The 21,694-nt window shown below is 41.6% G+C and overlaps 1 protein-coding gene across 1 annotated transcript in view; it reads left to right on the forward strand.

The window, feature by feature from the left end:
- The first annotated feature begins 255 nt into the window (after positions 1–255).
- smpd3 (sphingomyelin phosphodiesterase 3) overlaps positions 256–21,694 on the forward strand; it is an 81,684-nt gene continuing 60,245 nt past the window's right edge. Inside the window, exon 1 of the mRNA XM_030425796.1 lies at positions 256–531. The gene's annotated coding sequence lies outside the window, so the exon portion shown is untranslated. The remainder of the gene's footprint in view (positions 532–21,694) is intronic.

Below are 21,694 nucleotides of genomic sequence, written 5' to 3' on the forward strand. Positions count from 1 at the left end.
AAGCACGTTTCCCTGGGCCTGGAAGTAGGCAATTTCTGAATGGATAGTGTCAAAAATGTCTTCTAAGGAGAATCTACGGGAGTATATAAATTGCACAGAGATATAGATCCCTATCAGTTATGCCTAGGGTTTGATCTAATCTCCACCCAATGTGTGATTTACCCTGTTTTACTCTCTCTCTCCCTCTCTCTCCCTCTCTGTCTCCCTCTCTCTCTCTTTCTCTCTCTCAGTCTCGGGAGGCGGTCGCTAGGGGAAGTGGGCGTGGCTGATCGTAGCTAGGCAGTGACGTCAGCGGGAGCTGTTCGGAGTGGCGTGGTGCTGAAGAGACAACTCTGCTCGTCTCAGTCAGTCAGCCAGTCGCTCGCTCGGTCCCTCGCTCGGTCCGCAGCCATCAGCTGGACCGTGAACGCTGGATTTCACCGCCGCGAAAACCCGTTGATTAGCGCTCATTACGGCAGGATTCAAGGGACAAAACACAAGTAGAGCCGTCTCCACATCACAGGAAGCCCATGTGGGAGACATTTCCAACAAGTAAGTCGCCTCTCTTCTGTCTATTTATCTGCTTAATGTGTCCCAGAGCAGCATGGATGGACACTTTAGACCTTTAGTGGGTTAGAAAATGTTAATAAATAATAAGTTGAATGTTCCCAGTGAGAGTATTTACTCTTAGCTGTATGACAGTACAGATATATCCATGCTGTCTCTAATTATCAGACCGTGTGTGTCCACTGAGGCAAGTCTTCCAGCCGCGCCTAAATCTTACCCTGTGCCTGCCTGGGGTAAAACATTTGACTCATATTTGCATGATCCAATGGTCGGATATGTTCTCTCTCTCTCTCTCTCTCTCTCCCTCTCGCTCTCTCTCTCTCTCTCTCTCTCTCTCTCTCTCTCTCTCTCTCTCTCTCTCTCTCTCTGTGTCTGTGTGTGTGTGTGTGTGTGTGTGTGTGTGTGTGTGTGTCGTACATAAATGCCTGAAATCAGAACAGCAACCAAATGCAACTGAATGGAAACGTAAAGCATACACACCTCTCTCTATTCTCTCTCATTATCTCCCTCTGTGTGTGTGTGTGTGTGTGTGTGTGTGTGTGTGTGTGTGTGTGTCTTAGAAACACAATGGTTACACAGGACTGGTCCAAGCAACACCACTATTTCAGACTACACTTGGAGCCTCAAATTAGGTATATTCTGTAGTGTCTTGTCATTCAGTGTGTTTTTTTAGTTTTTTTTTTCCAGTTAACTGACCCAGTACCCACATGTAGTGGCTTTATGGTTTCACTGGTCCACAACAGGAGCCACACTGGGACTGGCCAGTTAGTGGTCAAACTGCTGCTGTGTGTCTTGAAAGCTGATACATCATCACAGTCTGTGGGAACAGGACAGAAGCAGAGAGGTGTTGCTTTTTGACTCCAGAGTAGATATAGGTGTGGCCCGACTTGCCTCTCCTCTGCTCCCTTTGATCTTTTCTTTCCTCGATTCCTTTTCTTCTTTAATCCTTTCTTCTCCTTTCCTCTCTTCCCTCCTTTCCTTTTTTGTATCCTCTTTTTTCTGGCTGGTTTTCTTTTACCATCATGTTTCCTCATCTACTCTCCTCTCCTCTACTCTCCTCTTGCTCTCTTTCCCTCTCTTCTCTTTTGCTTTTTTTCCACTTCTTGTTTCCTCCTCTGTTTGCACCTCCTCTCTCTTTTCGTGTGCCCTCCTCTTCTCCTTTTCTCCCCCTCCCTTCTCTGTTCTCTTTTCCTTCTTATTCCTCCTCTTGTTTCCTTCGATTCTCTCCAGCCCTCTTCTTCCTCTCGTCTCCTCTTCCTCTCTTCTCTTCTCCAGTTCTTGTCTTGGTTTTATTGCCTTGGCAATTGTCTGTTTTTCATCTATACAGATACGCTGAGAGGAAAGCAACTGGCAACTGAAACCGTCTTTTTCTATTTGGTCATATTTTAAAAGCGAATGTTTTTTTTGTTATCTCTTTTTTTATTATGTACAGATGTTCTCATCTTCTTTATATCACACATTACAGAGGTACTCTGGACGCCTTGCTCGATAAGTCACAAAATAATACATTGTGGCTGTGTCCGTAGACTTCAAAATACAGATGACTGTCGCATATGTATTTTAATAATACAGCTTACTATTTCCCCATATGGATAGGTGCTGCACTGTGACTTAGCTTTGTTAGGTTAGCTTGCTGCATGTTTGCAGAACCATGGGTAGACTATCATCAATGTTGTGTAACTTAAATGAGTTGATATTTACTACTGAAATGTTGGAATCATCTTATTGTGTATTTTATGAAGAATTAATTTTTTTAAAAACTTAAAGGATATTGTTAAACAATGATTGGGCGACCTCCCTGAAGTAATTGTAAGGACCCCGTAGGGGTCATGGACCCCCTGTTGAAGAGCCAAGCATCTCTGCCTTTTAATCCCCTCACCTCAAGTTAGAAAAGAAAATCAGTATAAACCTGATGACATCACTATGACATCAATATGGTAAGGTCGGGCGATATGGCCTTGAAATAATATTCTTAAACCTGCTCCAAATCAATTCATGAATGCCATAGCAAAATTAATATTTCAGCACTGTTGTAGGGATGACTTCTGGTACATATGTTAACACCATGAGATTTTGATATATAACTAACAGTGATGTGAAAATAATGACTAAGTAATAAAAGAACACTCTGTTATGTTTGGATGATCACATCACATTACTGTAAATGCAGCCTTAAAGACCAGCAAAAGTCAACCCTCCTGTCATGTCACAATATCACTATATCCCAAATCTAAGAAGATATATAGTCTCATATCAGGATAATGATAGTATATTGATATATTACACAACCCTACATGAGGTTTATTTCATCTTGGGAAAACTACCTTAATTGCCACAAAAGACAGTATATACCTGTTTCACCAGCTGAGTAGTCCTGCATGTGCCAAGTGAACTAAGCTTCACATGTAAAATCCTTGAGTTGCACTTTTCAGCCAGTGTTTAAAATGTACAAGTCTTCTTATTTTCTTGTATGTAAAAGAAAAAAAAAACACCTTCATTCTGCCATCTGATGTTTGAGAACCTCTAACAGATCAACTTTTGTTATTACAAAACACCCTTAAAGAGACCGAATTTGGTCATGATGTGGTAGTAACAACCTTTTTTAATTCCATCTAAGACTCTGTGGTCGTGTCCCCGAAGCCAGGAGAATCCAGCGTTTTTGAAGCTCAACATCTCTTTTAAATTCTGCGCCTCCTGAAGTGAACACATCTTGACGTTTTAGCGCACAGGCAGATATGTGAGAGGTGACATTGCTGACATCATGACAGCGCTGCAAAAGGGCATAATATACGTTTAAAGTGCTCACAGAGGATCTAAATATAGAAGGAGGGGGAGCGGTACCACCCAGTTTTTCTTTATATCTACAGTGAGTTTAGTTGCTCTCCCTGTGGATTTAGATCTGGGCCTGTAGCCAAACTCTTCTCACATTTACCCAATTATCTCAGTATTAGAGTAATCCTGTTTCTTTGGTTAATTCAAAATGTTTGCCTTTGATTCTGTGAGTTTTTTATGTAGACCACCCTGCCAAAAGAGGCAGAAGGCCTCACAATATGCCCACATCTTTAAACATAATCTTGAGACAAACCCTTTCAGTCTGGCGCTCATGACATCTCCTCATTTGCCAGTTTGATTAAATCATCACCTTCTGGGTGATACATTTAAATTTAAAATGTAATCTTAACCTCTCTGACGAGTGCCTGATAATATTTGAATGTGGTTTTTAAATTGTGAGATTTTTAAGATCTGTAATTTCCCCAAATAAAAGGCCTGATGTCTTTATTAAACTTATTGCATGCTGAGCGCTTTGGTGCTCAATATCTCAAAGCAACCCTGAGGGCAGATAGATGCTTTAACTGAAGCAACATGTTAATTATTTCAACCTCGCATGCTAGGCGCTGGGTGTTGATTGATGTATTAATGATTTAGCTTCTGTGTGTGCTGTAGTTTCAAATTCACAAGAGGACATTTTTAGTATTGATAAATTTCATTTTTTTTCCCCTGCTTTTTCATGGACCCCCCACATTAAGTGGCCTTTCTGTTGTTGGAAGACACTCAGAAAGGGGGAAAAGGTCAGCCCCCAACCCTCCTCTCTGTACACTAGCCCCACAGGCCCTCGGGTGTGTGGACTTTGTTTCTGTCCATTGCCAAGCAGGTGGTTGAGTGAAGCTGGCAGGTCGATAGGGCAGACTGGTGGGGGGTTGGGTGGGGCTCTTTGACAGTTCTTGGTGTCCAGCAACACCTGATAGCACAGGATCTAGTTTCTCCACCTGCATACAGGTGGAGACACATCAGTTATACTCATTAATTCTTTAATTGTGTACGTTTTTAGATAAGATGAAGTAACTGCGGGTAATGCCATGCTCAATTTTATTGCCATTTTACCATTTGGAAAATGGATCATTACCTCTACCAAGGAGGTTATGATATGGTATGGTTGGTTGGTTGGACTAATGGTTGGTTGGTTGGTCTAATGGTTGGTCTAATGGTTGGTTGGTTGGTTTGTTGGTTGGTTGGGTGGACTAATGGTTGGTTGGTTGGTTGGTTGGTCTAATGTTTGGTTGGTTGGTGTAATGGTTGGTTGGTTTGTCTAATGGTTGGTCTAATGGTTGGTCTAATGGTTTGTTGGTTGGTTGGTCTGTTGGTTGGTTGGTTGGTCTAATGATTGGTCTAATGGTTGGTTGGTTGGTCTAATGGTTGGTTGTTTGGTCTAATAGTTGGTTGGTTGGTTGGTCTGTTGGTTGGCTCTAGTATAGCACTTCAATTCTCTGTGTGTTACTCTTTGACACTTATTGACACACACAAACAAACACACCGGCTGACAGCGAACTACTAAGGTGCTGACCTGATCATCTGGAGCAATTTGGAGTTCAGAGCAAAGAAACACTTCAAACCGGGAGGGAGTGGTGATTGAACTGCCAACCCTGTGATCAGTGGACTTCCAAAGCCTAAACCACAGTTGCTCCATTTGTGGTGGGATGACAGCTTTGGTTCTCTTATTGTACCCATTCCCAAAAGGGAATTATCCTGTTCACAAGGAGGTCTGATGCCATTACAAAAAAGTGCTTCTTTGAAGGATACTTGCGCAAGATGGATGTTGTTTGTCTTCAGCAGGGCTTGTAGCGGGGCTATTTGTTTGATAGGTGATCAATGCCACTATCAACACCGGTTTATGTGATATCTTCTTGATCTTGCAAACTTGTGCACCACAGCTGTGCACCAGGTTATCTTCTTCCTCCGGGTTTGAGTCAATCTCAGCACAACCTTAAGGATTCAATATATCTACATTCAAAGCACCTCTGCCTCATTTTGGTGATGTTGTTACATCTTCTGGTTTGTGATGTTGTTAGGCTAACGGATGCCTTCGCCGGTATCCAGGATGCATCAGTCCTTTTTATATTAGTTTTGGTTCCATGCTAGCATACATAAGGATGGACTTGACATTGCTGTTCCATAGGTTGATCAGATTTAGTATTGGGCATTTTACTACACATACATGGTGACACCTCAGATCACAGTGTTTTTATTCTTTATCAAGTTGGGTAGTTCCGTTCCGTTCCATTTTCTTTTCCGCTTATCCGTGAGGGTCGCGGGATGTTGCCGCTTTTCCCCCCTAAGGGGTTGCGGGGCTTACTGGGGCCAAATCCAGTTTCATTCTAGGGGCGTAGGCCAGGGTTCACCCTGAATGAGTCGCCAGCTCATCGCAGGACCCTTACTGATGGCAGTGGCTGCCTTCACACAAGGTGCCAACTGCACATCAGGAGCAACTTTGGGGTTCAGTATCTTGCTCAAGGATACTTCGACATGTAGCTCAGTCCCGCCCTGGGGAGCCGGGATTCGAACCAGTGATCTTCTGATCACCAGTCAACCAGCTCTACCCACTGAGCTACAGCAGCCCCAATCAAGTTGGGTAGTTAGGTAGTGAATTACATTTCAGTGAAATTCACTGGGCACATCTCTAAACCCCTTTAAGGACTCATTTAGATCCTCAAGGACTCTTTGGTGTCCACATTGTCGAAACCCCTGCTCCAGATTAGCAAATAGCATAAGCCATGTGATGAGCAAACCCCCTACCACTCCTCTGCCTCTTCATAATGCTCATTTTCAACAGGGATACAAAGACAAGATTTGTCTTTGTAAGTGCACTGAGACTTCACACTCTGCTGCATGTCTATTATTTCCTCTCCCCTCCTCCACAAGGTGCTCTCATATGGCCTTGAATAGAGTATATTGTCACCACCACTGGCAGCATGGTAGGGCTGGGCTTTTTTACTTAGATCCATGGTCAACCAAGAGGCTTGAACCAATGTAACCACACAAAGGTAGTTCAGGCTGCAGCTAATTCCCATTTTGTTTCAAATCAAATTTTAAAGCTGAAATCTATATCTGTCCAAAAATTGTTGCCCAGTGCAGCCGAGTAGTCCACAGTACAGATGAGAGAGGTGCTGTGCACAGCTGAGTGAAGGCCTGCTGTCTTTTGAATCAGCCACTGCAAACCTTGAAAGATGTGTGAGACACCTGTGGGTTTGAGCTATTCATTTCAAACTGTGAAGATACACACGGGGTGTGAAATGTGGCTGCCATGGCTGACAGACTTAATTAACACCAGGGCAGGTACTTTCTCAATAACACAGACTATTATTCTCTCAAATAATAGTGTTTAATTAGTAATTTGATGAAAAGGTGCAAAACAAGGTTTCAAAACTGAACTTGTACACAGTGGCAGCTCTATGTAAGCCTTTTAATCTGACTAATTCCCATTTTGCAGTATTTCACTTCCTGCCGTCGGCCTGTTAGTGGTGCATATCAGCAGGCAATGGGACATTTTCTCATTGTTCGAAGAAACATGTTGATCGCATAGCTGTTTCTGTAAGCTGTCATATAACAACTTGTGCAGCTGCATTGATATCACCAATTTTGCAATATTTTTATTTTGCTGGGTAGCTAGCTTTCTGTGTGTAAAAAGGCTCCATTCATAATTATGCTGAAGAAATCAGATTGTCAATTGTTTATTATGCCAGGGAATGGGCACAACATTTGATATATTTGAATGCTAGCTTCCTTCATGTGAAGCTGGGTAAGTGTTTGAATGGTAAGAACATTCGCAATCAGCCTTTAAGGTGACAGTAAATATATCCATGTTTATATCCAAAGTTGAAGAAATTGAGATTAGAGCTGGTAAATACGGTTCCTTTTAAGGATTCGAGTCATTATGAGTCACTCGTTAAACTGAACCGGGTTGTGCGAGTCACTTGAGTCAGTATTGTCTAATCACCATGGAAACTCAGTCCTAGCCCATTGTCTCTTAACCACTAACGTCGTAAAAAACACAATGCAATAAAACATTATATGATTGGAAAAATAAAAGAGATACTAAAATAAAATAATAAATAATAACATAATAATAAAACGAAATAAAACAAATGAATAATAGAGTACTGCGGTAGGAACGTTGTAAATGGATAAAGTTCCCAAATAGAGATAATAATAGCCTGCTTACAATATACCACTTAATATTTGTATATAATATTTATATATGAATTATTTTATTTTGCAAAGATCGATCGACCTAATTTCATCTTATTATGCTCCATCTATACACCAAACCTACACTAGCCTAGGCTACCTGCAGAACATTGTGCAACATTATGTTATTTCAGAAATGGAAGAATGGCTTCTGTTGTACTATGACAGGGATGTGCTTTTCACACAGACTCAAGGAAGAGACTTCACTCGCTCGTCTGCTACTCATTCAGAACGTAGCCAGCTGTTTGCGCTATCCTGCTCTGATGGAGTCGCGGGCGTTTCTGGCATCGCGGCTCGCAAGCTAGTGCTATAACAAGTCTGCTGTGTTTCCAGCAGTGTGCTACAAGCTACTAGGTACGAGCTTGCTACGAGCTACTAGCTACGAGTGTTTCCCGCATCGGCTTGCGGGCTAGCTTGCGAGCCTTGATGCCGGAAACACAGCTGACTCGTAGCTTGCGAGCTGCGATGCCAAAACCACAGCCAGCTTGTAGCCCGTGAGCCTCGATGCCGGAAACACAGCCAACTCGTAGCTCGTGGGCCTCAATGCCAAAAACACAGCCAGCTTGTAGCCCGCGAGCCTCGATGCCGGAAACACAGCCGACTCGTAGCTCGCGAGCCACGATGCCGGAAACACACCCGACTCAAAGCTTGCGAGCCTCGATGCCGGTAGCTAGTAGCTTTTAGCAAGCTTGTAGCTAGTAGCTCGTAGCACGTAGCATGCCCAGGGCTAGTGGGCTACGAGTTTGCTATGTATACGGCTCTGCGTGACGCTATTTATCATTTTAGATTTGATTATAGTAGGACTCAAGTGATTCGAGTTAATGATACTAGAGATTCGCAACTCACGGGTTATTTAAATGACCCGGGTTAAAGATTTGAATGAGTCACGATTCATACACCTCTAGTTGAGCTTACCTTGCCATCCATCTTTCCGAAGCGACTGTTCGTTTTGAAAACAACAGCAGCAGCTCCTCAAGAAGTTACCGTAGATGCTGCTATAGCATCAGTTATGTCAGAACTAAATGCTCTCCTTAAGTTTTAGTCCCTGATGCTACACAAGAAAAGAAGCTGCTCTGTGAAGACATCTCACTTCACAGATGTCACTGATGCACTGCAGATGGGTACCAGTGATGTTCTGGGTGGTTTTAATCATCTGTTGCAAAGCTTTTCTGTCCTGGCCCAAACACAACCCAAAAAGTTGACTAGAATTTTTGCACTGGAATTTAAACTCCATCCCTTCCTTTTTTTTCTTTTTTTTTTACCAGGGTGGCAATTTGTGAAGACTATGGCAGGTTCTCTGTGATGAAGAGATTAGATTCCTCAGTGGAAAACGTTTTTTCACTCTTCTCCTAACTGACTGTGGTGAGAGTTTATTTCACCAACTGGCTTCACTCTTGGTAGCGCTCTCCTACTGTTGCTCTGATTGCTTGAAATTAACCTGTGATATATAGTGATGCACAGATTGTTGGTCCAATCCCCTTCCAAGTATGTTTGTAAGTGCCTGTCCGTTTCATATGTTTTCTAGCAGCTTCTTTCCAGATGGATTTGTGAAACAAACCATTCTGTGAAACAAACCATCTGGCAGCTCAGACTGACAATATGAGTAAATGAAAATCTTGCAGAGAGCAGCTTTGTCCACTTATAATTGACAATTAATGATATTGGATTTGTATGTTTGTTTTTGTTGCTTAGATTATACATTACATAAAACAGCATGAGTGATGGAGGAAGTTGTATCTACCGACATAAAGAAAACGTCTGCCTGACATAAGAATTGGTAGATGGGAAATTGCATTTGAGCTGGATGTTTGAACGTGACATTTGACTTTATTGGATTCTTTCTGTCCTATCACAGTGTTAGTTTGTACAGTCAGGTCAAGCTTGGCATGAGCACAACATCATCTAGTGTGACCTCGCCTTGTCTCCTTTTTGAACGAAAGCTTTTAGCAGAACAGTAGGCATCCACATGCACAACAACACACCAACCAATACACAAACGTGCAAATGCAAGCAAGCAATATCCATAGAAACCACTGCAGTTGCTTGAATGTCCATTTCTGACAGATCGTGATTACTGATCTGTTACTATAGAACAGCACAGAATACTGTTTTATTTCCAGTTAGTAATTTAGCCTGAAAATATATTTCCTCTGTCTATCATTCTTATTATTGAGAGACAGAATATGCCTCTGAAGTCATGTGTAACTGCTTACCAAATGATACCCAGAAGACACCTTATGGTGAGAAAGAAATATTCTGACAAATGTTCAAGTAGAAGGCTCTCAAAGGACAGGTTTTCACTGCCTGCCAAACACGTCGCTCTTGAATGGTTGATAGGGCGTCTGTTGGCTCCAGTGTGGAGCAGATCAAACAGGCAGCCCCTCATTGAAAGCCTTTGGGATTAGCTATTTCATAGGATCGTTACCCTGATCCTCTATGTTTTGTTGGGATGGCCTACTTAAGGCCACATCTGGTCAGCATGTTACTGTGTAAGCACTGCAACAGAAGTCATTTACTCAGTGCAAAATGATGGATTATTAAGGTCTGTCAGGATCGAAGTTCTGCATAAAGCTGTTCTTTTACAGTTATTATGCTATTAGAGACACTCTTTTGCAACACCATTTACTGTACACTGATTCCATGCTAAACACTTCTCCAGCAGTCGAATGATGCATTCAAAAGATTAATTTCTTTTTGCTAAATAAATCAAAAAGAAACTTTGTGTTTAGTGAATCTGACTCTCATCAGGATTTCTTAAGGACCAGTTTAAAAAGGAGGAATGATTACTTACTCTAATTCTCCGTAAGAAATATATCAATATCTATATGGACGCCCATTTCACAGTTCGTTTTTTTGTGTGTGAGTTGTGAAGATCAGTATCAATCTAATGTCTGTACCACAATGGAGTCAGCTCAATGAGTCAGACATGTTTAGCCCATGTATCTACTGTGGGAAATCTTGATACAGCATCGAAGGGAAGAGCCCCATCCATTCATTTAAAGCTATCGTCAAACATTTTCAACTTCCTGGGCATAAAATTTACTGGATCTTCCACATAGCTTCATAGAGTGTGCGTAATAGAGACTTCTGCTGGCCGAGTGGCTAACTACCGGTTCAGCGCTCCACTTACATGAATCTAAATAAAATAATTGAATGGTGCATTTCTTCTAGACTTTCCAAATGTTATCAGACCAAATTGATCAAATTCTGCATAGTGACACTAAATGTGTCCACCATTTAGACCTGCTTAATTAAACAATTAGGCCTTGGTGTTAAATTGGCGTCGAAGCCCAGCAATACTCTGAGGGGCTTTGTTTAGCTCGGACAGACTGGAGGCAGTCTCTGTGCCAACAACCTGCCAGCCAGCATGGATATACCTACCATTGCTTCTTAAGCTCACATGTTGTAAGTGTCTAGGGCCTTTCTGTCCTGCGATTTCTCGTTATGTATGTCCTGATACCATTATATGACTACGATTTATGTCATGAACAAACATTTTCTGTAGTCAAGTGGAAACTTCTTTTTCCTAGATATCTGTTCCTCTGGCTGTCTGTGCAGTGTGTACAGTTTAGAAGTTACAGGTTTGGAATATTACCTGATTTGCTGTTTGGTAACAAGATTAAACACAGCAATCCAGGAATACAAATTCGTTGCACAGAGTCTTTGGTGATTCTGGATAGTTGATAATCCAGCCTCGCACTTGTTTCTTAGAAATAAAAGTCAAATTGGGTTGCATTGATATAGAAAGAACCCTGTCCATCACCTAAATGTTTCACCTGTCTGAGTAAAAATATGATTTTTCAACAAAGTACAAGCCTGACTAAGACGGACTGGACCTCAGGGGGTGCATCCACCCTAAACCAGCATATGAAGGCAGTGTTTACATGAGGATGAGCTATATGATTACTGTATGCGCCTGCTTTAGCTCTAATTACACGAGGTAAAGCTGATTAGAGACCAGACCATGTATCAACATTCACTTATATCTCTCCACCCTCTCCACTCGCCTTTCCTCTATCATTTCTGCTCAGAATGTATGGGCTCGGCCTTTTCAACCTGCCTTCATGTGGGCGTGTGTCCTTTACAGTCCGTCTTTCATCTCTCACTCTCCCTCTCTCTCTCTCTCTCTCTCTCTCTCTCTCTCTCTCTCTCTCTCTCTCTCTCTCCCTGTCGTCCCCCACCACTTTTGTATGTCTGCCATCCACCCAGCTTCTCTGTATCCTCCATCTGTCTCTCTTGTTCCCTACATCCATACATGCTGCCACGCTGGCACATGAACCTGCCGGCATGGCAGCATGGGTGGCTGTCTGCTAAATTCTATTGCCTCTGGTTGTGAATTGTCCAAAGAAGAGCAGTGCTATAATGCTGAGAGATGGACACAGCCTGAGAGCCTGTTCTCATGAAATGTCCTTCTGTTCCATTTTTTTTTTTTTTATAAATGAATCAAATGCCTCAAAGAAAATGATGGATGGTTCCTACAAAAATTGGAAATGACCCCTGGTTTAGTCCTGATACATTTCCCTTGACTGTAGAACATTTAACACATTGATTATTTATCAAGTTTGTAACAAACAGAAACAGTTGATTGCTGATGTAACATTACTGTATCCATTTAGAAGGTAGCTGGTTAAGAAAGTAGAACAGCAGACATACTGTGTCTGCTATTGAGAAACACTAATTGATTTTGGGGGATGGCATCTGTTCAGCTGGCAATGCCGATGGCGTCTCATTACATGACTCCATTAAATAATATATTCAGTTTCATGTTACCTTATTGGTCATTTTCACTGCGGAGCAACAATAACAGGGTGAACTACACAAATACCATGTTGGACATCTTTAAACATGTGGAGGTGTCAAATTTTAGAATACATTTAGACAGTATGAGTGCAAGTAGTTTGCACATTTTGTTGAAGGGTAACTCCACCAATTCTACACATTGAGTGTTTATAGGTCTTGGGGAGTATATGTGAAAGAAGTAGTATAAAGTCTTTAGTGGCTCCAGAGGAAACTGCGTGAAATCTGATGAATTACCTCCAGTGAAGTCATTTTATCATGGGCTGGAATTTGTTTTAAGACCTAAAATCGGACACCAGAGCTGGGAACAGTTTGAAAGGGATTCATTTATCACAAAAGGTGAAGCAAGCAGATGAATGAACGAATGAAGTTGGAAACGAGTTCCAGCTCGGGTTAGTCTCCATCGGCGGTGCGGGAGAAAGCTCACTGTGGATGGATGGCTCAGGTGGAAGGCTCAGGAAAAGGCGTCTGTTGTGCGGGTGGCTGGACAGAGGTGCTGAAGGCTGGAGGCTGGTGGCGGGTGAGGTGGAGAAGATCAGGAGATATCCGATCTCACTAGGGTAGGAATGAAAAAAAACAAAGATAGATCATCATGAAAGTATTCTCACTAGAAATATAGGTGCTAGAAGTGTATCTGGCGATATCATCTGGCAGCAGGCATTGTGAAGGCCGGGGCTTTCAGCATGAGCTTATTGCCAACGCGCTGTAGGTGTGTGTGAGTGTCAGCAGCTCTGATGAAGGGGAAGCCGCTCCTAGCCTCTGCACAGCAGCTCTGAAACACACCAAGCACAAAGACCACCACACGCAAATGTCTAAATTTGACAAATCAGTGGCTAAGATGTGATACTGTTGTCACAATGCTCAAATGTCTAACTTCGATACTATGCCTTGAAACCATGTTGGATACCACAGGGAAAAACTGACACAAATCTGAGAACATAAGATGTTCGATTTGTATAAAAAGCTAGCGAGGAGTTTAAGGTAATTGGGTGTGAGGAGGCGGGCCTGTATGGACACTGTAGTGGTGTGTGTGTTGGCTTGCTGTCAGAGAGAAGAGAGGGCGAGAAAGCACAGCTGATATCATTATCGATACTGTGTAACATGACCATTGAAACAGTGTCAAATATTTTGAAATATTTCAATATTATAATGATATATTTGACACTACTAACGTAAATCAGCTAACTGCTTATTGTCGACATTACGATCCAGCAGTCACTGAGGACATTACATTACATTCATTTGGAGTTGTGCTCCTGGCCACTCGATTAATTTAAGTCGGATATTCTCATTTGTTTTAGCTCTGCTGGCTCTTTAGTTGCTATATGTTCCATTCTGTGCACCAGCTCATCGCTAACTGTCTGCCTGCTGTTTGGTGCTGAGCAGGTAGTGTAAAGTTGGTTTATCTGAGGTTTTTTTTTTTTACCTAAAACGACAGCTGAAAGGAAAAAAAAACACTGGGAGCGATGAGTGAAACAAAATGTAGCATTGCAAGGCCAAAATAGGACACTAAGAGATGATACACTGAGACAGGAAAAAGGAGCTGCTCTGCAGTCTGGTGGTACGCCAGCGGATACTTCTGTATCTTGTGTCCAATGGCAGGAGGGTGAACAGACGTAAACCACACAAATCCTGGATGGAAGGAATGTTAAAACTCTAGGCAGTCTGGACTAGAGAGCTCCCAGTCTGCAGTCCATATGCATCGTTTGGATTTACAGTAACAGGATCTAAAGAGTAGAAGGCAGACAACCCACCCAAGGTCAACTGTCCACCGCAGGGACTGTGACTGAGCACATACACAGGAACACATACACTAACATGGTAGATACACATTAACCTCACTTGTGCTCTGTGACACAGAGGAGATTATATAAATCATCTCTTGCGTCATAGATAGGAGCACGCACACAAACACACACACACACACACACACACAGTCCCCAGTCTCGCCTGTATTGTAAATCGTTTTGTTGCTGTAATTCTAAATCCAATTGGAGAGCAGATGAGGGCCATTGGTTGAGCTGCTGTCCTCCAAGTCGTGCTCACTGCAAATGCTGTGAGAATATGTCCTTGCCATGCTGTCCCAATATATTATAGGGACTTAAAACATACAATTGTTTTAAACATGTAATTCTGGTGATTTTCTGACTGGCAGAAAAGTGAAAACAAATGAGTCTTAAATCTAAAAAACATGACAACCTTCATCTCAGATCTATGGATGAAGTTACTTCACTGTGGCCGACTTTTTGAGAAACATCCAAAAGCTTTTGCCAAATTCTCGTGAGGTTGCGTGTGCCATAAATCAACATTAACTGTCATTTGCTGCTGTTGGAGGATCATCACAGTCCACTGACAAAATCACAGACGCAGTTTGGAAATAATTGACGGATCGAAACGATCGATCTTACATAAATGGGGAAAGGGCTCTCGTGCCAGAGTCTCAGACATTTTAAAATGTGATATTGTCAGTTGTTACTGAGGACTGCACATGACAGTTTATAGTTGATAGCATAGCAGTGTTAAGTTTACAGCAATGTCATAAACCAGTCTTGTAATTAACGTCACACTGTTTTGTGAGCAGCACATGCACATAAACTGATGAGAGAGTATATGAAAGGTATCGAGGGGTCACAGAAGGGGGAGGGTTGTGTTGTACTTTATGGGTTTGTTGAAGGGAGGATTTTGTGTTTTCCTAGCCGCTTACTGATTTGATTCCCCTGTGAGTCTGCATTATATAAAAACGATAAAATAATTCAATGTGCATTTCGCCATATGGAGAGGCCAACAGTTATGTCTTTGTATCATTACCCACTTGTCTGATCGTAACAAGTAGCTAATAGTGTGTGACTTATCTACAGCACAACCATTTCATCATTATTTCACCTCTTATGTGTGAATTGTTAGTGTTCATTGTGAAAATGTATGTTTAGTTAATTTTACTGTAGTTCTGTTAATATTCTTTAATTGAAGGTCAACAGGGTTGTAACAGTTCAATGCAGTTATTTTGAGATATAATAGAGAATGGGGCTGCAGGTTGTTTCCAAGAAAATGGGAAATATTAATATTGTGGGGGAGGGTCTCTCTTTTTAAAACATTCAGCCCATCTCTTAAGACCAGTTATTTTTACACAGTCCCTAAATGTGTTCTGGTGTTAATGAGATATGTTTGCACTGGGGAAACAAAAAATGATATTATACTTGGTTTCAAGTAACCAGTGCTCCAAAATTTTAAATGTAAATGTTGAAATTAGATCACGATATCAAACCATGTAAAGTGCCCAACTGACCCAACTTCTTTGCAGACTTTGTTACAGCTGTTTATCTTTAACCACTGGCTTTGGTAAGTGACTACTTTACGTCGGCTGATGTAAACTAAACCACCCATGATTACAGCATCAGCATGTTCAAATTGGGTTTTTTTGCAGGAGGATTAGGAAAGGGAACGGTTCGTTTTTGTAATCCATCTGAATGAGATTGGCTGAACGATATTTACTCTGGATTATCTTCATTTTGTTGAAATATGTGCATCTCGCTAAAGCTACATTTAGGGTGGACAGATGTGCAGTGGATCGTGAGTGTGTGTGTGTGTGTGTGTGTGTGTGTGTGTGTGTGTGTGTGTGTGTGTGTGTGTGTGTGTGTGTGTGTGTGTGTTGTGTGTGTGTGTGTGTGTGTGTGGGTCAAACAGGGGGTTGGTTGCCAGCCTGCTGCTGTTGGCAGGTCATTGAGAACTGACTGTGTGAATGTGGGGAGATTATGTTTTCACCGCTGGTCCTGCCTTTACCTCTGCTGAGAGGATGCAGAGAGGAGGATTTGGGTTTGGTTTAGTTAATCTTCCAGCCAGAGGTTTATATTTGGAAACCGTGTGAGTGAGTCTGTGTGTGTGTGTGTGTAGGTGTGTGTGTGTGTGTGTGTGTAGGTGTGTGTGTGTGTGTGTGTGTGTGTGTGTGTGTTTGAGTGTTTGAGTGCTGTCAGTCATCCACCCCGTTAACTGATTAAATCATAGACACCCACATCATTCAGACTATTGACCATGTGAGCTGATATTTGGCTCTATATCTTTAATACTTATGTATTCTGTAACTTAACCTTAGCTGTTCCTATCACATACGCGTTCGGCTGCCTTTCTGTCTGCCGTAGAGGTGCCCTCCTGTTCTGTCTCCCGAGGGCCCTAATCTACTTCTCGTGTGAGGTCGTAAAGAGGTGCTTTGGGTGGAGTCGTGTGTGTCAGATGTGGCTGTCGTGATTGAACCATATGGTTTCAGAAGCGCACGGAGAGCCGACCACACACTGATAATGAGATGAAACTCAAAAAGTACATGTGAAGACCGCACAGTATACGTCTGGAGCTCCACACATGGTCTCTCATTACCTGCATGGACTAAAGGCCATATTTTGACCTCAATGAGTGTGTGTGTGTTAGTGTGTGTCTGTGTGTGTGAGAGGTTGACAGGGGAGGAATGGGGAGGGAGGATGAGAGGAAGCCCTGTACGGTAATTAGTGAGGTGCTGAGGTTAAAGAGCTGCTGCTCGGTGCTCCATGTTAACCTGATTTTAGACTTCCTCCTCATTTTCCTTCTATTTTCAGCCTCCCATGTGGTGAATTCAAAGTGTGTGTATGGCTGAGTTGATTCAAAATGCAGAGTTCAAGATGCAACTAGTGCAGCTGGCAACATTGATTAGGGCGGGTACACTCAGATTTTGTTGCAGCCAGCAGAAGGAGCAGAAGCGGTCTGGAACAGGGCCTGGTGCTGTTCTGCAACAGCCCGGCTGCTTCCAGGTAAAACAAGGTTGATTAGGCCGTGCAGGTGGTAGACTACATTCTTTGAAGCAGTCTTAACCATTACCTTCATATTTGTTTCTGTTACAGATCACTGAGAGCAATGTAGAACTTGAGTTAAGTTCCATGTTAGTGTACATGAATTTGGCTGATAGATTAACCGTATCATTTAAAAGGTGCCATTTTTAGTGATAAACCTATACATCACCACTCTGGAATTCTGTTCCCTTCAGCTTCATTTGACATTTCAGACACTCTCAGCTTTTGTATTTGGTTCTGTCTCACTTTTATGCTTTTATAAGCATTTTTACAGCAGCAGACAGCCGTCAAAGTATCAAAAAAATTCTGATAAACCGACTGAAAATGTTCCAGCTCTAAATTTGCTGACAGACAAGGTAACAATAGCTGGCAAACATAGGTAGCTAAACAGCCTGATATTTTTCCTGATAAGTGTTGGTGGCGACCAAACGGACCTAAATGGAGAGTGAGCTTGGACTTAAAGCAGAAACAGACCACTTTTCAAATTCCCCCCACCGTCACAAAATCAGCATTACTGACATGGCTACCGCTAGCAGCTGAGCCACTGATCCAAGCAAAAAACAATCTTAATAATCCCAATTTGAACTAGAAACCCTGATCTCAGTGCTATGAAGAAGCAGAGCAAAACACCTGGTTGTTTTGATAAGGTGGTAAGGCGGAACACATATAAGCGGGGGCGACAGATATCGACACAACACCAGTGCTCTCCAGTGAATGGCCTTCTGCTCTCTCTTGTTTGACCTCAGTTTTTCTTCGCTTGTTTTATCGGTGGTGTTCTTTTCCTTTTGCAGTGCAAAGTTTTCAGAGTTATTCCAGTTGTTCCACTGTAACCCAGGGATAGTGACCAGGGAAAAAGTCTCTTCCTGTTTTGGTTGCACAATAGCAGATGCACTTCCATTGTGCCGGATCGTGCAAAAATCTTTTCAAAATCTTTTCAGAGTAATTTTTTTTACAACCATTACACCTCACAGTCATTTTTTACTTCAGAATGACAAAAGCTGTCTGTTGCCAGTTAAAGATCAGCTGGATGTGTACTGTTCTGTAAAGGCAAGTGATGCAAAAAAACAAACAAACAGAAGAACTCAGCAAAAAAACATCTTCTGTTGAAGCCTTCAATGCTGCAATCTGTCAGTTATGAGCAGCACCAGCGCCCCGCTTCAATCCCCTGTCAGCTGAAACAAGCAGCTAAAATCACACATATGTAAACAATCCCGTGGGAGCAGGATAAATACAGGGCACCTGCAGTAAATCACAGGCACAGCTAACAGGATTATATGTTACATAAACTGAGACGATCTCAGTCTTCCACATTTACTGATTCATCTGCTCTACGGCACACCAAGAAACTTTATTTGACTTGAAATAAAATGATTTTCAAGATAAGACTTGTGTTAAGTGTGTGTTGCAAGGTTTCTATCACTTTCAATATTGCATTTCATTTACAAGGTACTCAGATATAGAGGCTGACAGAGATTGTGTGTCCGACATTATCAGCCGATATTGGGCTGTCACAGACATATATCATGTATAATCTGTCCATTATGCATAAATGAATGCATTATATATTAATAAATTATTTTATAATACAGAAAACGATGCTTGGGATTATTTATATCTTTTTAAATTCCCAGGGCTCTATGTATAGGTTAGCTTCTCTCTCTCTTGCAAACACACAATCCCACACAGAAATAATCTATTTGACTGAGGCTGCTTTTTGGTAGAATTTTTTGAAATAAGACGTGTATTTCAAAATCAGTAATTCATTGTAAAAGCTCTAAGAAGAGCATGCCAAATGGGTGCCTCAGAAATCTGCTTATACTGTTGTCTTGAATAAATTAACTTCTGTTCACATTTTGTTGCATTGATAAAACAGCTAAGTAAATCTAACTTGACATGCACATCAACCCAATGTCAAAAGGGGTAAACTACCTAAAGTCTTTGTAACAGCACCATTTTTAAACTATTGCCTACCTGAATGATGTAGGGTCAGCTGGTGGGTAATTTCTCTGTTTTAGCAGATGGCAGTTCTAACAGTCCTATCACACATATTCTAATCAGTTATTCATTTCTATTCATTTCCTTGGCAGCTGTCGCTCAGGAGGTAGAACAGGTTTCCCACTTACCCAAAGATCAGTTGTTCTTTTCTCTGTATAGGCCGCATTTCAAAGTGTCCTCGGGTAAGAAACTGAACAAAATACAACCACATCAAACAGTCTCCACAACAGATCACATCAACAATGATGCAAACAGACAACTTAATAACAATAACCATACTTGTAAACGCTAGCCAGTGTTGCTGTGAACCTTGCCCTCTCATCAAAAGATGACTAGATGAGTTCTCCATTAGTCAGCAGCTATAGTGCACGGTACAGAAGTAGCCGACAGTATGTGCTCTCCAACAAATAAGCATTAGTAATGTTGTCTTCCTTAAATTGTCCCTTAATTGCATTATGAACAGGATCCTTAGAGAAGCGTAGGTGCAAATAAGACCTGGACTCAGCACACTGACCACTTTCCAGACTTGTGTCTGATTTCCAAAGGAGTAATGAGTGAGTGAGTGAGTGAGTGAGTGAGTAGTAGTTAGTGTATTAGTATTACTGATTTGAAAAAATAAGACGATTAAAGCAAATAAACACATTAATTCTATAGTCTGGCTATCTGCTGGTTATTAAGCATCCTTTGCTCGTAACATAAGGGTAATTTGAGATGAAAGCAGGTTTAGAGAGCATACCAAAGTTCTTAATTCAACATTACTGTATTGGTTCCTCAGGGAAATTTGTACTGGACATAAAGCAAACAAATATAAAAATGCTTCAGTGCTTTAACAGTCTCAGGGTACAGAGTACAATATGCAACACAAAATAATTAAATCTAAAGTTTACGTCTTTATTGTGTGTTTTATAGCATTTCTAACGTCTCTAAAGGGAGCATGCCTTCTCTATCTAGCTGCAGTCAGGCCACATTAAGATCATTTTCCTCTTCCTGTATTAAATAATTCTCATTATAAAAATACATACATACTCTTAAAAATCCTCAGGCATTTTATTACAGTGAGTAGTGTGAACTGAAGAATTAGAAGAAGCTGCTCAAGAGATAATACCAACCATTAATCTGCAGCTCAGCCAGCCATAACATGGAATATTCAGTACAGGCTAGTCATCTTGTCGAAGGCATCTGTATGAATCTGAAGCAGTCTGGTCAGTTATACAGTGTATTTTACAGTTTATTTGAAATACAGTATGCATTATAAAGACTACAGTACAGAGCCTCAAAGTCTCCACTTGTGCTGGTATACTTTAATTAAAATCACCCACCGACAATGCAGTACTGAGTTCCCTCCCCAGACACCTTAACAACCATTCACACCTGGGCTCACCTAGTCCTAGCAACCCAGATGAAGGCCGGTTTGGTCAACGATCCACAAGTGGCCCTAATGACTCTGAAACTCAGAACTCATATGTGTCCTTAATGACTCTGTAAGGGAACTCCCACACAGAGTTTAAAAGCCTGCGACTCTCCTCCAGTTAGTTTGAACTGAAGAAGCCTCTTGGATGAGAGGTGAAACGTCTTCAAGAAACTGAAACAAGTCCAGCTGCTGACAATACAGCATTTAGAATTACCATGACCTGGATGACTGAGAACCTTCATCAACATTCATGCAATAACTAGTGGTAAAAGGGAAAAGCAATAGTATGTTTTTCCTTGTATAAAAACATTTGATATACATTTCCGTACTTTTACATATACATCTGTCATAGTTGGTTCTGTTGGTTGCTACTTTATTGCATGCATTTGTATTGCGTTTTCACATGAGAAACCCTACCTTTTAATCTTCCTAAACATAAAATGTGCTCTCAGCAATATTCATTTCAAATATGTAAATGTAAAAGGACATGTCACTTCTGGTCTGTCTCTCTCACCCAAACACTTACCTGTGTTTGCCATGGCCTGAACTTTGGGCCATTTCCATAGCAACATCCACCACACCAATGACGACAACCAGTAGACATTTGCTCCCGTGCTGTTTCTACTCTATCCCCTGTTCCATTTCATCTCTCTGTCACCATTCCCCAGAGCATTTATAAAATCTGAGGATTGAGAAAGTCTCCGTACCTCAGTATCAGTGATTTTAAATGTGTTAAGATTAGGACTTTTTAATGATGGTGATGAGGTGTTTAGGCAGCTTAAATTAAAAAAACACATCAAGTATTCAGGACAGAATTCCCTTTGGGCTAATATCTCAGGGTGCTGTGCAATAACATCCAAATACATTGAAGGTTGAACTTGAATGTGCAATAGAACAGAACATTCCAGACCTGTATGGCTATGGTATAACGCATACATTATGCACAAGGAAGGAAGTGCTGCCACAAGTATAATAAATAATAGCTAGAACAGGAAGAAGCTTTGGTTGTCAAGGGAGAGATGAGAACAAGCATTAACAGCAGCATGTAGGGAGGAGGGAGCAGTGTTGTGCTGCTGGTTGTCCATGTCTGAGCCCATGGCCTTGCTCG

This window comes from Sparus aurata, chromosome 8 (assembly GCF_900880675.1).
Source record: "Sparus aurata chromosome 8, fSpaAur1.1, whole genome shotgun sequence".
NCBI classification, from domain to species: Eukaryota; Metazoa; Chordata; class Actinopteri; order Spariformes; family Sparidae; genus Sparus; species Sparus aurata.